This window comes from Quercus suber, unplaced genomic scaffold (assembly GCF_002906115.3).
Source record: "Quercus suber isolate HL8 unplaced genomic scaffold, Cork oak 2.0 scaffold_607, whole genome shotgun sequence".
NCBI lineage: Eukaryota > Viridiplantae > Streptophyta > Magnoliopsida > Fagales > Fagaceae > Quercus > Quercus suber.
The window spans coordinates 284,399-298,523 of NW_027070050.1; the positions used below are offsets into that span (position 1 = coordinate 284,399).

General features: G+C 37.0%; 1 pseudogene; it reads right to left on the bottom strand.

The window, feature by feature from the left end:
* Window positions 1-12,209, bottom strand: part of LOC111986113 (G-type lectin S-receptor-like serine/threonine-protein kinase At1g11410) — a 29,139-nt pseudogene extending 16,930 nt beyond the window's left edge.
* Window positions 12,210-14,125: the final 1,916 nt, after the last annotated feature.

Here is a 14,125-nt window from a genome sequence, read left to right on the forward strand (position 1 = left end):
TCGTAAAAAGGGTCCTTGTGGACCAGGGGAGTAAAGCAAAGATTATGTACCCGGATTTGTAATAAAGGGTTAAATCTTAGGCTCGAATATTTGGAGAAATATGATTCGTCACTAGTGGGCTTTGATGGGAGAGTGGTAATCCCCTGTGGGATGATTAGATTACCTGTTCAGGCTGGGGACGAAGAGGCACAAGTTAATTTCATTATGGCTGAAGCCTATTCTCCTTATACCACTATTCTGGTGAGGCCTTGGCTTTACGCTATGGGGGTAGTATCATCAACTTTACATCTGAAGGTTAAGTTTCCCACACAGGGATGAGTAAGGGAATTGGTGGGAAATTAAGCAATGGCTAGGCAATGTTTGGTGGCAGCTGTTACGCAGCATTCCAGGGATTAAGCTTTGGTGGAAAAGGAGCAGATCCCATAGCAACTAAATGGTCCCAAAGTCGAATTTGGGACTGAGTCACTGGGGCTATTGTCCATAGAGTTGGAAAAGGTTTTGATCAGTCAAGATGAGGAGAAATAATTTCAAGTAAGGGCTCAGTTACCCCCTTTGGAGAAAGCAGCATTAGTGAGATTTTTGGAAGACAACATAGATGTGTTCACTTGGAGTACTTATAGTGTACTAGGGATTGCTCCCGAGTTTATATGTCATTGGTTTAATGTGAATTTTGATGTGGTACCAAGAAGGAACCACCCCGACATTTCTTAAAAGAACACGCTGAGGCTGTAAGGGTGGAGGTGAACAAACTTAAACAAGCGAGAGCAATCAAGGAAATCTTTTATCCTGAGTGGTTCACCAATACTGTGGTGGTGAAGAAGAAAAATGGAAAATAGCAGGTGTGTGTAGATTTCACGGATTTGAATAAAGTTTGTCTAAAGGATCCTTTCCCTGTTCCTTAGATCGACCAGTTAGTGGATGCAATGGTTGGGCACCCTCAAATGAGCTTCTTAGATGCTTTCCAGGGGTACCATCAGATACCTCTAGCATTATCCGACCAAGAGAAGACTGCTTTTCGAACTCCCATTGGTAATTATCATTACCAAGTGATGCCTTTTGGCCTTAAAATGCTGGATCCAAGTATCAAAGAATGGTGTCGCGAATATTTGAAGCATAGATTGGAAGGAATGTAGAGGCATCTATTGATGACATGGTGATAAAAAGCAAACAAATTACAAAACACTTAACAAACTTGGAGGAGGTGTTTTCAGTATTGTGGGAACATAAACTACGTTTGAACACATCTAAGTGCTCTTTCGGAGTCAGTTTGAGGAAGTTCTTGGGTTACATGATCACCGCCAAGGAATCAGGGTCAATCCCCATCAGATTAAGGCCATCAAAAGTTTATATCCTCCTCCGAATCCGAAGGAGGTACAAAAGTTGACAAGGATGGCAGCAACACTAAATAGATTTATTTCTCAATCAGTAGATAGGTATTGACCATTTTTCCAACTTTTCCATAAATGGAAGAATTTTGAATGGACTGAGGAATGCGTGCTAACCTTTAAGGAGTTAAAACAGTAATCACCCTATTCTCTCCTAACCCGAGAAATACGAAGTGTTATATGCATAAATAGCAATCACAGATCATGCAGTAAGCTTAGTTTTGGTCAGGAATGAGAACGGAGTGCAAAAACCTATCTACTATGTTAGTAAGTCCTTGCATGAAGCAAAAACACGTTATTTTCCCTTAGAAAAAGTAGTATTGGCCATTGTACATTCTACGAGGAAGCTTCCACATTATTTTCAAGCACATAATGTAGTCATACTCACACAACTTCCCTTATAGGCACTCTTGTGAAATTTTGACTACACGGGCAGGATTGCTAAGTGGGGAACCATGCTTGAGGCCTATAATGTTAGGTATATGCCTCGTACTGCTGTAAAAGGGCAAGTTTTGGCTAATTTTGTGGCTGAGTTTATTAAGGATATTGCAGATAATGAGAAAACAGCAGTGGGTGCTATTGTGGCTTCAATCTCTACCATTACAACTTGGGAAATGTATAAGAGTGGAATAGCAAATCGAGAAGGCTCTAGAGTGGAAATTGTGTTGGTATCCCTCGAGAAACTGATAGTGGAGAAATTAGTGAAGCTGAGTATGAAGTTTTATTAGCTGGGATGGCAATGGTCAGTAAGCTAAGGGGGAGTATTATAGAGGTATATTCAAATTCTCGTCTAGTCGTGGGGCAAGTTAATGGAGAATTCGAAGCTAGAGATGAACGAATGCAAAGATATCTTGTTAAGGTCAAGAGAGTTTAAACTCAGTTCAAGAGTTTCACATTAAAGCAAATCCCAAGATGGCAAAACTCTCATGCCAATTCATTGGCTATGTTGGCTACTACTTCGGGATTGGGCCTGCCTTAGATTATCGTTGTGGAAGATGCGGTCACACCTAACCATGAGGTGCAGCTTTTGGTCGAAGTTTATAGTATCCAAGTAGGACTGAGCTGGATGAACCCTTTGGTTATACTTTTAAAGCAAGGACATTTGCCTAAGGATAAGGATGAGGCCAAGAAGATACGTAGGAAGGCCCCACGTTATTGGCTGTCTGAAGAACAAAAGTTGTATAAGTGTTCCCACTCAAGACCATATCTGTTATGCATTCATCCAAAGGCTGTAGAGCCCCTATTGGAGGAGCTACATGAAGGAATTTGTGGAAGTCATACTGGTGAGAGATCTTTATCTCATAGAGCCCTCATCCAAGGGTATTGGTGGCTAAGTATGCAGAAAGCTGCTCAAGACTATGTTAAGAAGTGTAACCAGTGTCAGAGGTATGCTCCAAATATCCATCAGCCTGGAGGAGTCCTAAATCCGCTTTCTAGTCCTTGGCCATTTGCTCAATAGAGCTTGGATATAGTAGAACCATTTCCTAGGGCTGCGGAAAACAAAAGATAGCTCATCGTCGGGACAGATTATTTCACCAAGTGGGTGGAGGTAGAACCTCTCTCAAATATTAGAGATGTTGATGCAAAAAGATTTATTTGGAGAAACATTGTTACTAGGTTTGGGGTCCCTCATACGTTAATCTCGGATAATGGGCTTCAATTTGATAGCAAAGCCTTTAAGAGGTATTATAGAGAGTTGGGAATTAGAAATAGGTACTCTACTCCGGCTTACTCGCAAGGGAACGAGTAGGCTGAAGCCATGAATAAGGTCATAGTGTCTGGGTTGAAGAAAAGGCTGGACGATGTGAAAGGGAGGTGAATAGATGAATTTCCCCATGTACTGTGGACTTATCGCACCATACCCTGAAGGTTAACAGGAGAAACACCTTTTTCATTGACTTATGGATTTGAGGCAGTCATACCCCTTGAGACAGGGTTCCCAACCTTGAAAACTAATTAGTTCAGTGTTAAAGAGAATAATCGTCAAACTTCCACTAGCTTAGAGTTGATAGAAGAAAAAAGAGAAGTTTCCATGGTTAAAATGGCACATTATTAGAAAAAACTTAAGCAAGAATATGATAAGGGAGTAAAGTTGAGGCTGCTAACCCCAGGGAATTTGGTCCTAAGTAGTAGATGAGAATGCAATCCCACATTCGTGGAATGTAAATAACCTACAACGTTACTATTATTAATAATATGAAAGTTTTTTTGTTCATTTCTTCTTCATTTACTTATTGTTGTAGTGGAAAGTCAAAACGCAATGACTTATTTGAAATTGTTTAAGTGTTAAATAGAACCTTGACCTTGTTTGACTCCTCAAGTCACAAGCCTTGGGTAAATTAACTCTTATTTGAAATTGTTTAAGTGTTAAATAGAACCTTGACCTTGTTCGACTCCTCAAGTCACAAGCCTTGGGTAAATTAACTCTTATTTGGAATTGTTTAAGTGTTAAATAGAACCTCGGTCTTGTTTGACTCCTTGGGTAACAAGCCCTAGATAAATTAATTCACAATTGTAATTGGTTAAGTTTTAAATAGAACATTAGTTTTATTCGCTTCCTTGGATTATAAGACTTGAGTAAGTTAACCTTTAGGTAAAAACATCTAATTATTGGGTAGAGTTGTACTCATAGATAATTCTCAGAATTGCAATTAAGAGAAGTTAATTAGACTAATAAGAGAAAACAATGAAAAGCTTGCATATATTTTTATTTCATAGCTGAAGATCATAATAGGTATAAGCCTCATCCAAACCTAGCGTTCTACAAAATCATCCTATGTGCTAGAAGCTAAAAAGACCTATTCAGTTACATCTTTGGCTTTCTCTTTTTTCTTCTTTTTCTGTTGTTCAATCTCAATAACTTCTTCTAGTTCGAGTTCAACAACAGGAGATTCAGTCTTTCTCTTTCTCAGAAGAAATGCCAGATGTTGAAGTTGCATCAAATTTGGGTGCTAAGGATGTAAAACTGGGATCGAGGGGAGAAGGAGCCTGGGCAAGAGCGATACGTAGGGGCTGAGGGTAATAAACCTTCTTAGCCTCCCTCAACTCGGAGTTTGCAGCTACCCCGACAGCATTGAAAGCCTCACCCCAGACCTCAGTGCAAAAGGCTTGGGCAACATCTCGAAGCTAGGCAATTAGACTTTGAGCAGTCTTTGTCATGCCTGCATCGTATACAGCCTGTTCCGCCTTCGCCTTTTCAGCATCTTTTCCTTCAAGTTGTTGCTGCTGCTTGGTCTTTTCTATTGCTAAGGCCAAATTATGTTTCAGCCTTCTTTAGGGAAGTCCGCACTTCTTCAACATGTTTCTCAAACCCAGTCAAGGCTGATTCAACATTTTTGCGTGCTTTTTCCACCTCAACTAGGTGGAATAAGGTGTCCTTATATTCTTTTTCTGTGTTAGCATGGGCCTTCACAGATAGCTCCAACCTATTTTCTGCCTTATGGGTCTTGGAAAAAGCATGGTCCACCCATTCTTTAGCAACAAAGGATTCTTGCACCGCCTATAAGATCATATGTATCAACATCTTTATGAAATATTTTGTAGTTATAGAGGGTAAGGATTTAAACGCATACCTTGGCAAGGTCTCTCTTAAGTGCCAGGAATACCTCATGCTTTCGTAAGGACTGAAGTTCATGCATATCCTCTGGAAGAATGAATGCCTTCTCCAGACACTCGAATAGGATGCCATACCTACCTTTCTAGGCATCCCGAAGGGTGTCATCATCCATGACCGGATCCCCCAAGTTTAGTTTGAAGCTCAGATTCCAAATTGCAGCTTTGGGATGTTGTTCTCCTTCGGAACCTTTTGAGGACCCAATGGGTGCGCTCTTTTTCTGTTGAACCCTTATAACTCTGGACTCCTTGGCAGGTGGTTATTGAGTGGAGTAAGTTATCTCCCTCTCTTCAATATTTTCTGATCCTTTTCCCCTTTTTTTCTTCTTTTTGAGGGCATCACTGGAAGGAGCAGGTGTAGGAGCTGGGGTTGGTGGTCGAGGCACCACCGGAATGGTGGGAGTGTTACCCCTAGCATAAGTGGTGAGTAGTGCCAGCAAGTCCGGGGTTTTTTCTTCTAGAACCATGGCTTCGAGAATATTGGTTGTTTCTTGATTGGTACTCACGGAAGCAGCAGGAAGAGGATGATGAAGTGGAATTGAGAGCTCCTCAGGATCTTCTTGATAAAAGACTTCAAAGTCTTTATCTAAATCCTCTTTGGTTGGCTCAAGTGCACATTCTTCCTGCTCGTCATCAGAAGGGATGGGTTGCTCTTGGGAATAAAGTAATTTTGTTGCAAGGGGGCCTAGTAGTTGTGCGTCTTGAGTTTCGGACAGAAGGGGTTATGTCAAAAATCCAAGAACAGCTACATTGATCAATGCTTGCCTAGCGTCCTTCGCTTTGATCACGTGCTTGGGACTCTGAAAGCGGTTGGAGATGGGTATGAATCCAAGGATAACGTGTACCACCCAAAGTTGTCCATCTCAGTGGAGGAAAATTTCTAATTTGAGGATTCGGTTAAGATCTGCAAAGTTTACTAGACTCCTAGTCGGGGCTGTATGGAGTTCGTCTGCAAGTGAACAGAAAATATGAGTCATAAACTAGTCTAAACATGTATAAAAGAAAAGAGGATTGGAGAAGAATGAAAGACCTAAGTTAATCTGTAACCTATGGGAACCCTACCTAGTTCCCCATCTTGTGTAAGACAATGTAATCCATCATGCCATTCTCCCGAGACAATGAGGAAGTCTTCATCGATGCCTCTATTTGATTTCGGTATATAAGAAACTAACCTAATGGAGGGGACCCTACATTTAAAATAATAACTGGTGTCTTTTCCTTTTTGGTAGTTTTATACCCAATTTACATCATTCCAAGTGAGGTTAGTTCCCATTTTTCGGTTTATCATATCTACACTGCCGAGGACCTTAAAAAGATTAGGAGAGCATTAGGTCGAGGATAGTCTATAATTGATAAGAAAGTCCCTAGTAACCCTACCCATTGGAATTTCCATCCCACCTTCTATAAAGGCGATCATTAGAATGACTACTGAACCAGGTGGTCTATTCATAACTGACCACTCTCCTAGTTCGCAATGCTAGATTTCAACATTGTCGAGAATCTTATACTTAGCTCTAAAAGCAGCCATGCCCTCAGAGGTGTCTATTAGCCTAGCATACCTAGCCATGGTTCCCAATAAGGTTGAAATAAATAAATAAACAAACAAACAAACAAACAAAAGCAAATATAGCAAGAAGTAAATCCCCTTTTGGAATGAAGTTTGAGACCAAACACACCTACGAGCTCTAGAAGAACTTCTCCTCAAACTGCTACTTCAACGAAAATATTGTTAAAGCAAGTAAAATGGAACAGAGCCAGACCAATGCCTCCTTATATAGGGGTAAAAATGAGCGGTAAATTTCCCGCTCAATAAATTACGGAAAATGAGGACCGTAGGATCACCATCATATCGTTGAATGTGGGGGAGACATGCATTCACCTGACACATTAACTACAAAAATGTGGATACCGAAGCATCAATAATGTACAGAAAACAATTGAAACGACATCTTCATGTGGGAGCGCATTTGACACGTATTAGCTAGCATGGTGTGGCTAAAACCTTACTCTTAGCTCAAGTTTTAATAGCAAGGTTTTAGGAGGCTAATGTGGGGGTCCAAGGATCAAGGAAGACTAGGAACGATATAACCTTCATTGATTTATTTATGAAGCGTCTAAAACCCGAGAAGTTGGTTTTTCCGAGAAGAGGATGGGAAAGTGCAACATGTTTCATGAATGCTCGAAGGGAAAAGGAAGCCTTAGAGGAGAAGGTCAAGGTAACTGGGAGAAGTTTCCTGTAAAAGCTTACCTACTGCCTTCACATTAAATGCATAGTAATAACCTTATTAGCTGCATTAATGAGGAAATGACACATGAACAATAAATTCACAGCTAAGCAACCCCTTTTACCACCTTCAACAGAGCTTTGGAGAGACAAATGTCAGAAGAAAAGCCTTGAAGTGTACAGATGGAGGGTTAGGATGGAAAGGAAAGAGGGTATATAAGAGAGGGGAACTTCCCAGTTAAAGTGTCCTTTTCTCTTTCTTGAGATTTTTCTGAGAGAACATTACCAAAAGACAAGAATTGGAATAGTAAGAAAAATAGAAAAAAGCTTAAGACTTGTGTAAAACTTTTGTATAAATACACTGATCAGTGGGAATCAATAATATAAATTACTTTACAATAATCTCTTCTATTCTTGCTTGGATCTTTGGCCTTGGACTTAAACTTAATCAAACCTATAGTTGAAACTTCCTTCCACACTCTATCAATTTTCATTGTTTGTGGGCTCAATCCAAAGACTAGGGCCTCACAATTCTATGTGGGCTTGGGCTGTAATTTTTCTTGTGCCCTTACATGATTAATAGGCTTCAACAACCTCATAACTAAATATTTAAACTGTCTCTTTATAATGATAATGCATCAATTTTTGAGTTCAATGTAGTAAAAACAGTAGCACTACTTGCTAGTAAATGGCTCAGTCTGTACTTGTTTGTAAAATCTAGTATTATCAATTAGTAAAAGATTTGTTGGATTGAGTTTAGCTGAAGAACAGGCTGAGCAGCCCAAACATTGGGATTCAAGCTATTAAGTTGGCCGAGATGGTTTGCCCTGCCATGGTAACTCAAGATTACATAACCAAATTTCAAACCCATGGTCTTGGCTGCAAATTTGCTAATCTCATTAAACTACCACTTACTTACTCAAGTAAGGGTTTTGTGTTAAAATTAAAATTATATTAGGAAGGACTAAACTTAGGTACAGTGTTTTAAGTGTAGTATATTTGGTTTCTCAACCATATTTAAACATAATTGTATTAAATTTAATTTTTTTTTAGAAAGATAATATGGTGTAAATGCACTTTTAGTCCCTACATTCTACATTTTTCCATTTTAGTCCCTCTATTTTATTTTTACCACTTTTAATCCCTAAACCAACACTGTCGGACATTTAAGTCCTTGAAGCACTATTCCGTCAGCCAACTAACGTGGAAACTAACGTGAGCATTAAAATATTATTAAAAAAATTATTTAACATTTTTTAAATGCCAAAATAAAAAAATTAATTACTCAATTTTAATTAAAAAAAAAACAAACAAAGAACATGAAACCTAAAAAAAGAATAGAAACCCAGCTCCTGGCTCCTGGCTCTAAGTCCCACTCACCTCACGAGTTCGAGGACGAGCTCAACCCTGGCTCCTGGCACTCAATCTTCGAACCTAACTCCTTCTCCTCCGCCTTGGCCCCACCTGATCCAGTCCCCACCTCGGAGTCCGATTCGCTCTTGATAGGGTGGCCATGGAGATCGACGCCTTGTAAGGTATCCTTGGCGGCCTTAGCAACTTCGATTCGCTTGAAGAAGACGAAATCGTACCTGCAAGAAGAGTAGGAGGTGACACTATTGAGCGCACTGTACTAGGCAAAGAGATCCATGAGATCTGAGTCTGCAACGTCGCTGGCTAGGTTACCGACCTAGAGATTGTTTGACGGCGTCTCCGATTCGTTGGAGTTGCCGCCAATTCTTCCTGGCCTGGTGTTCATCATCATTGATTTGTTGTTTGGAGGCGGCATTTGCGGATTGATTGGGAAGAGGGTCTCACCACAAAGAGAGAGAGAGAGAGTGATTAGGTTTGGGAGAGAGAGAGAGAAAGAGAGATTTGATTTTGGGAAATGGTCTAGAGAGAAAAAAGAGAAGTGGATGAGAGTGAAAAAAGGGCGGATGAGATTTGATTGGGTTTGGTGTTTCGGGTTGCTACTGTGTTTATTTTAAATTTTTGGGTTTGTTTTTTTCATGTGGATTTTTTATTTTTCTGGCTTTATGGGTTTGATTTGTTGGAGGATTTAGTGGAGAAGAGGGATTTTGAATGAATTTTTGCATGTTTAATTTTTTGGGCAACCTTCATGCTCTTTCCCGAAGAACATAAAGAACATGTTACTTTGTTCTTTCGAAAATAATGAAAGAAAAAAAAAAAAAAAAACTTAATTACTCTTTTTAGTTGGTTTATGTTTGTTATTGTGTTCTTTGTGTTTGTGATCTTGTGTTAATGATTAAATTTGAGTTTGTGTTTTTTGTGTTTGGTAAGAATATGAATCATATACGGGGAAGAACATAAATAACATGAATATGTTCTTCTAAGTTCATCAAAAAAAGAATATGTTCTTCTAAAAAAAAATGGAATAAAAAATTCATTTTAATTAAAAGAAAGTAAATTTTTGTTTGAAAGAAAATAAATTTTTTTGTTTGTTTTTTTTTTAATTAAAATTGAGTAATTAATTTTTTTTTTAATTTTGACATTAAAAAAAATGTTAAATAATTTTTTTAATAATATTTTAATGTTCACATCAGTTTCCCGTTAGTTGGCTAACAGAATAGTGCTTCAAGGACTTAAATGTCCAGCGTTAATTGGTTTAGGGACTAAAAGTGGAAAAATAAAATGTATGGACTAAAATGGAAAAAGTGCAAAATGTAGGGACTAAAAGTGCATGTATGCCAAATAATATTGTTTGTATTGCATGGTTAATGAAACCATATGGTTAAATTTAATTAAGGATCCCTAATTTTGACTTATTTTTTAATTTAATCCTTTAAGTTGATTTTTTTTTTTTTTTGGTAATTTTACTAACCTTTCATCTAGTTTTATCCAATCTCACTGTTATTTTTTAAAATGATGTTGTTTTGATAATGGTGTGGATTGGACAAAATTATTGCGTTGGAGACCAATGAACGTTAAGGGTATATTTGGTAACTATTTTATTTTCTTATTTTTTGTTTTCAAAAACAATTTTATATTTTTAGACTAAAAAATTTTTTGGCAACCCAAAATGGACAAAAAACAAAAAATGTTCTCAAAACTCAATTTGTAAAGAAATTGAAAATAGGCAAAATGTTATTTTCAGTTTCTAGCTTTCAAAAGCCAATGAAAACATGTGCCTGATTTAATGAACCCATCCCATTTAATAAGTTAGCACCAGAGTTCAAATCCTAGCAACAACAAATTTCAGTTTTTTTTTTAATCTCCTTCTCTCACTTAGGATTCTCTCTCTCTCTCTCTCTCTCTCTCTCTCTCTCTCTCTCTCTCTCTCTCTCTATATATATATATATATACATACATATATATATATATATATATTTTTTTTTAAATTCTATTGTGTGAAATTCAACAGTCCTATAGAGAAGCACCATCTTATGGGTAGGAAGATCTTAGGCTAGCATATTTAAAAGTATTTATGCTTATTGTTAGAAAATTGCATAAATTGTTCATAATATCTTGGTGGGCCTCCATTTGCAATGTTGGCTTAGTTCTTTATATATATATATATATAATATATTTATCTATATATTTTAATTACAAAAAAAAAAAATTTAGATACTTTTATTGATCAATAAAATGCATTAAAAAAGCCACATTACATCCTAAAATACAGAATACTGCACTATAACAGTGCACCAGAAACTCTGCAAAACGTCCACAAGCACCTGAGAGTGCGCCAAAGCCCAAAGAGCTATAGTCTTTAAGTTTTCACAACTTATATTGCATGTTTATTTTTATACGTGTGGCTCTGTATTATGCTCAACACTAGAATGTATTCGGGCTGGCTACTCTAAGCTGAGGTGGCACTAACCACGTCTTTGTTTGAGCACACCTGTAATTTACTCATGCAATATATATATTTAAAAAAAAAACTGCACAGTGCACATAGCACTGTGTAGTCTTGTCCACAAGCCCCCAACACATCACAAAGTCAAAGCTAAGCTGGCCCTCACATGACTTCACGCTAATTAATAAGTTATCACATTTTTTTTAATGCAAACTCTTACTTTATCAATTATTATAAATTATCACACTAATTAATTATTTGATGTATATTATATTAACTCATTTGTATAATAATGATATTAATTTATTAAACCATGTAATAAATTAATTTTTATTTGTACAAATTTAGATTTTAAAGTTAAAAAAAGAATCCACTTAAAATTTTCGCTTAAGGCCCCCAAAATTGTTGAGCAGGCCCTGGAACGATCCTAAGTTGTCAACCACTAGTCTAGAAATGATAGAGGGGTCTTCAAAAAAGTAGGTGTAAGATACCTCATCTTCGTTGTAAACAAAATCATACTGAAAACCCATTGAGGCTAATGACGTTGTTGGTGATGATGAAGATGTGCCATGGCCATGGATCTGACCGCCAATACAAGGTCGAACCCTTATAGAAGGAGGCTTGTGGAGTGCCGGTAGGCTTCATCTTATAGAAGTAGTCCCCAGTTCCCAGATCATCTTGTGACTTCCAAGATGTCAAGAACCTGTCTAGCCTAGTTATCCGATTCAACCCAAGCCTTATGCCCGGAAGCAAAGTGTCTGTAGGATAGTCAAAGCTTTGCCATAACACCTTTTTGTTATTGCCCTGGACAAATACCAGGTTTCCTGAATCTTGAAGCTGAACAACAGAGGAGGTTGTCCCTTGGACAGAAATATCTGTAGACATTAAAACTGTCGTGGGGGACAAGGTTTCCAAACTGGTTGATGGAGAGAACTCCAGAAAAATCATTGATAGGATCATTCCTGTTCGCAACCCACACGACAGTTTGTTTTGTTACTTTGATGTGCCAAATGCCAAGATACCGATAGCTAGAGTTGCCAGGGCTGAAGAAGCCCAAGGCAAAATTATTTTCTTTGGAAATCAAAGATTGGTTATCCTTGATGGATTGGTCTGGTGTTAAGGTATCAAGGCAAGTGCAAAATGGGAAGAGAAGAATTATCAGAATCAAAGACATAATCATTTGTTACAGAATCGAAGACATAAGAAGAAAGAAAATTTTTTGGTTTGATTGAGTATAATGATTCTATGAAGTATTCTCTGCTCCCTTTGATCCCCGACTTTGACTTTTCTTTTAGGACTAAGCAGTCCCTTCAAACTAATTAAAAAGTAGCGTATCAAAAGCGATATTGCACCAAGTCAAACAGAATTGTGTCTAGGAACAGGAGGCATTCTCAGCATCAATTTTCAACGAATAAAGGGTATGCATTTTTCTACCCGAAAATGACAGGCGTATTAAATCTCTTTAGATTTAGAGAAATTTAATGTATGTATACAACATGTTACATATCATTAACTTTTAGCACGTATTCCTTACTGAAGTGAGAAATTTTGATAGTTTGATGAAGTTGGCAGATGCATGGTCCAAAAAATTGGCTTGAGATTGACATACTGGGATATAAAGATTATATAGCGAGTCATCAAGGCATTGCCAAATATTAATTCTTGGCTTGAGCTAGTAATTGGCAATTTAGCATCATGACTGATCGTGACGAGAAGAGATTAGAGATATAGAGAGACCAATTATATTGAAGAGAGAGGCAATGCTGAGAGTAGGGGTGGCAATTTGTGTTCGCGTATCGGGTTCGTGTCGTGTTAACTCATGAGTATCCGATTATATGGGTTAACACTAACCCAACATGTTTATTAAACGGGTCAAGATTCCTCAACTCTAACACGACCCATTTATTAAACGGGTCAATCGTGTCGACTTGTTTATCAAATTTTATCAAAATGAAAAAAAATATGAAAAAATCAAACAAATAAAAATTTTTAATATAAAATTCAAAACTAACGAGTAACTGCATCACAAATAATCATTCAAAACTAAAACATATCTCAATATCACAAATAATCAATCACAATATGTCAAAAGAAATAAATCACAACAACTAATAAGTTTATATACCTAGGGTTTGAAAAATATATTGGTAAAATGTCATTAAATTAAACAAGTTAGACTATTCAAACGGATTACATGGGTTAAACATTAACTCAACCCGTTTATTAAACGAGTAAGTTATGTCAACCTAAATATGATACGAACTCATTAAACCTCAACCCATAATCTGCTAAATTTGTGTCCTGTTGTGTCAAATTCATGGGGCGTTTTCAATTTTGCCACCCCTAGCTAGAGAGAGAGAGAATAAGTACGCATGTTGTTTTGGTCCATTCAGTCCTACTTAGTCCATTAATTTGGTCCATTCGACCTCTTTTTTTATTCTTTTCTTTTATTCTTTTTTTAAATTTTATAAATGAAACAGTGGCATTTCTTATCAAGCCTCATATACCAAAAATTATATGTTGTACCTGGCATATATGCTAGGTACACCATATACTTGCTCCTCATATACTGTCATTAAAACACAGATGTGTCCATGTAATATTATTGATACAAATGATGTCATTTAATTAAAGCCTTTTAAATGTATTCCACCAAAAGGTGACGTCTCCCTGAGTAGCTGTTAGATTCCAAAAATAGTTAGTTTGTTAACTAGAACCTCCCTGTAATACTTTTGTTTGTGTTTTATTAAAATCCCTGATACATTTAAAAATTAAATTTTCAATTGAAAATTGGGCCAAGCTTAAAAAAAAAAAAAAAAAAAAAAAAAAAAAAAAAAAAAAAAAAAAACAACAACAACAACAACTACAACAACAACAAAACTTTGATAGTATGCTCTTGATTTCCCTAGTTTAATTTCTATGGACAATTAGATTGAGGAAAAATTATAATTCTAAAGTTTTAATTTAAACCCCTTTTGTTAATTATGTGGATTAATTAAAAATAATTTTATTAGATCAATCTGGTGATCATAGTATTAATCAATTAACCATATGGTCCACAACTACAAATATAAATCAATTCTAAAGAGT